Raw genomic sequence first — 4,007 nt, 5'->3', positions numbered from 1 at the left:
CATGATGGCTACTCCATTTCTTCTGAGGGATTCCTGCCTGCAGTAGTAGATATAATGGTCTAAAGTCACCCATTCCAGTCCATTTTAGTTTGCTGATTCCTAGAATGTCGACGTTCACCCTTGCCATCTCTTGTTTGACCACTTCCAATTTGCCTTGATTCATGGACCTAACATTCCAGGTTCCTATGCAATATTGCTCTTTACAGCATTGGACCTTGCTTCTATCACCAGTCACATCCACAACTGGGTATTGTTTTTGCTTTGGCTCCATCCCTTCATTCTTTCTGGAGTTATTTCTCCACTGATCTCCAGTAGCATGTTAAGCACCTACTGACCTGGGGAGTTCATCTTTCATTCAGTTCAGTCAGTTCAGTCACTCAGTCGTATACGACTCTTTGCGACCCCATGAACCACAGCATGCCAGGCCTCCCTGTCCATCACCAACTCCTAGAGTCCACCCAAACCCATGTCCATCAAGTCAGTGATGCCATCCAACCATCTCATCATCTGTTGTCCCCTTCTCCTCCTGCCCTTAATCTTTCCCAGCATCAAGGTCTTTTCAAATGAGTCAGCTCTTCGCATCAGTTGGCCAAAGTATTGGAGTTTCAGCTTCAACTTCAGTCCTTCCAATGAACACTGAGGACTGATCTCCTTTAGGGTAGACTGGTTATAAACACAACTAATTCCAGAACATTTCCATGATTCCAAAAAAAAAAAAAGAGCTCCATATCTGTAGTCACTATCAGTTCTTCCCCCACCCATTTTGTAACAGTCATTAATTTACCTTCTGCCTTCAGATTTCTATAGATTTGCCTATTCTGGACATTTCTAAAAAATCGAATCACATAGTATGTGGTTCTTTGTGATTGGCTTCTTTCACTTAACATAGTGTTTTCAGGGTTCATCCATGTGTCATTTCTTTTTTAATGGCTATATAATATTCCATTTATGGATATGCCACATTTATCCACTCATCAGCTGGTAGACATTTGGCTTGTTTTCACTCTTTGGCTATTATGAATAATATGAACATTTGTGCCCCACTCTTCAAACTCTTGGGCATATAACTGAGATTGGAGTAGCTGAGTCATACCACAGCTCTATGTTGAACTTTTTGAGGAATTTCCAAGATCATTGTTTTTATATCGTAAACAATCAAAAGTGAAAAAAATCACTCATATTACTAGACAGACAGAAGCATGGGCAAATCTGTTTTTACTGGTCAGGTACTGAGATGCAACAGTAGATTTTCAGGCGGAGGAGGGTTGTGAAATTTATAACAGAAAAAAAGTTGTTTTAGAGAAATGGCTTTGGTGAGAAGAGAAAATAAGGGTTTTTTTTTTTTTTCTAAAAAAATGAAAGTGAAATTAAACTCAGGTTCATCTCTAAGTTCCTGTTTGAATAGCCAGCTCTTGTTCACGTAGTGGTCTCAGAACATTCAGGAAAAGTTCTTCCTTGGAAATTGTGTACAAAAGGGAAAACCACAATATTTCTTCGCCACTCAGTGGGTTCATGTTGCCGGGGAGCAGAGGATATGAAAAACCTGGGTTGAAACAAAGTAGAGGACATGTGCTGAGAGTAAGAATATGTCTCCCTCCAGGGCTCAAATCTTGTGAGAAAACAAAAATAAGAAAATTTCAGGACTTTTCCCTAGCAGTCCAGTGGTAATGACATCACCTTCCAATGCAGGGGGTATGGGTTCAGTCCCTGGTCGGGCAGCTAGGATCCCACATGCCTCGTGGCCATCAAAACAAAACACATAACAGAAGCTGTATTGTAACAAATTCAATAAAGGTTTTTTTTTTTTTTAATGGTCCACATAAAATAAAAAAAATCTTAAGAAAGAAAATCCCAAAAGACATTTTATCTGGTAGGGAGATATCCTCATGAAAGAAAGAAGCCAAGTCCATAGGGAAACCAGAGTAGGTTCTAAGACCCTGGAGTGGTATGAAGACTTGAAGTAACCCATGAAGATTGTGGGTGTTCTCCCTAGAAAAGTCCACATGTCACACATTATTCCAGCACTTTCATTGGATCTTCACACCATTTCTGAAGCCCATCTAAGGCCTCCTTTGAGTCCAGGGACCCCAGGTTCTTGAACATGGTTTTAGGTCATTGAAATCAGTTTACCTCCATGCCTCATTTTAGGCTGTGGGTGCACACCTTTCTCCAATACTACTGCCCAACATTCTCTGTAAAGAAAAAAATAAAAACCCCACATGATTTTATCAGGCCAGTTTACCAGAGAATGGCTTGATTTTAATATCTTTTCTTTCTAACATCAACATTGTTAATTATATTAATTTAAATGAAGGCAATAAAAATAAAGTAACAGGTAACAACTTGGATTCCCAAACCAGTGAGTCAACATCAAAATTGGAAGTCAAGTGCTTGCCATTTGAATCTGGCTTTATCTTTCCTGGTAAACAGGAAGATGAAAAAAGAAAAACATTTCACTTTTTAAAGAACAAGGTGTTTTGTTAAACTTTTTAAAGGACAACTCTTTAACAGATTTTCAATTGATTGAATTTTTTGTATTTTAGAATTTTATCTTTTGCAAAGCTATGTTTTGTCTAGCTTTGCAAAAAACAAATCTCTTTGTTTTGATTTCTAAAGTCACTATAGTTCATCTTACCTTTTTCAAGCAATAAATATCTATTTCTTGCAACAACTAGAATATTGGGAGACCTACTGAAGCCCAGGGTTTCCATGAATTATACCCGAATCACCTGTCAGGTGATTTAAATGCCAACTGGACAACCCACCATCAGTGTTAAGTGATACCTAAAAGCAAACATTTGACCTCTGGGACATAAAAAACTTCTCAATTTCCACAGCAGTATTCTGTCTCCCATCTACCCTGTGCCAAAAAAAACCTTTGCAATCACCAGTTTCTTTTGACTATTTGTAGCGCATAACCATTGGCATATTCATTCATGCCATTTATAGTATTGAACCCTATTGATCCTCACCTCCACCATCTTACCTAATCTCCATTGAATCCTGGAGGTTGCTAATCACCACCACAAACAGCCTAATTTCTGGTTCTACATTAGAAACCTCTACACTTTTCTGCCACCATAATTATTTTCTTTGTTTATGAAATAAAATTTAAAAGCAAGCTAGAATGCTGGCTCTGAAACACCAGCATAAAAAGAATTGTGTCCATGTTTTCTAGTGGAAAACAGCAGTTTGAATGTGTTATCATTCCAAAACCATCATTAGGAAAGAATTAGGAACCTGGCAAGTGGTAAGTGCGTGCTTGGTGTGAATGAATGAATGGCCAAGTAAACAACCACCGGAAGAGAATTACACGCAGCAGGAAGGGGTTTGGGAAAGTCCGGAATCCCACAGTCTGGGCCAGCCAAGGCCTGTGCCTGCGTGCTGTGGGGAAACAGCAAACCGCTTGCCTAATTTTGAAGGGGGCATGTTACTCAAGGGCAAGGACAGCCTCTGACTACACACTCCAAAAGTCTTGATGAATCCAGCCCAAAGAGCTGGGTTCTAGGTCCCCTCTGGCTCTGAAGACCTCGGTTTACCTGTCTATAAAGTGGGGGTCTTGCTATTTCAACTTTTCCAGTCTTGATCCCAAGAAATAATGGATACAGCAGTGCTGTATATAAGCCAAAACGTGCTGGAACAAAGTCGGGGAGGCAGTGACACGGACAAGGTGTGGCCCCAGGTGAACCCTCCGGGCAGCGCTTCTTAAATGGGAACGTACACTGGGGCTTCCCGGGAATCTTGGAAAAATGCATCCTGATTCATATAGATGTCTGCCGTGAGGCCAGAGATTAGTGATGCTAACGTTCCTGGCACTTGGGGATGTTAATGCTGCAGGTCCGTGGACCACTTTTTGAGTAGTATCAAAAGTGAAGTAGGGTCAAATCTGTTCGGTGAGAGACTCATGGAGCGGGGGAGGAGAAATGGGGAAAAGGACGGAGGCAGAGACAGTCCGGCCGAGAAGGTGAGGATGTTAGAAGAAGCCGAGGCTCCGGGCGCGAGCGAGG

The sequence above is a fragment of the Oryx dammah genome, unplaced genomic scaffold (genome assembly GCF_014754425.2).
Source record: "Oryx dammah isolate SB20612 unplaced genomic scaffold, SCBI_Odam_1.1 HiC_scaffold_1, whole genome shotgun sequence".
Classification (NCBI taxonomy): Eukaryota; Metazoa; Chordata; class Mammalia; order Artiodactyla; family Bovidae; genus Oryx; species Oryx dammah.
Note: the sequence above shows the minus strand (reverse complement) of the source record.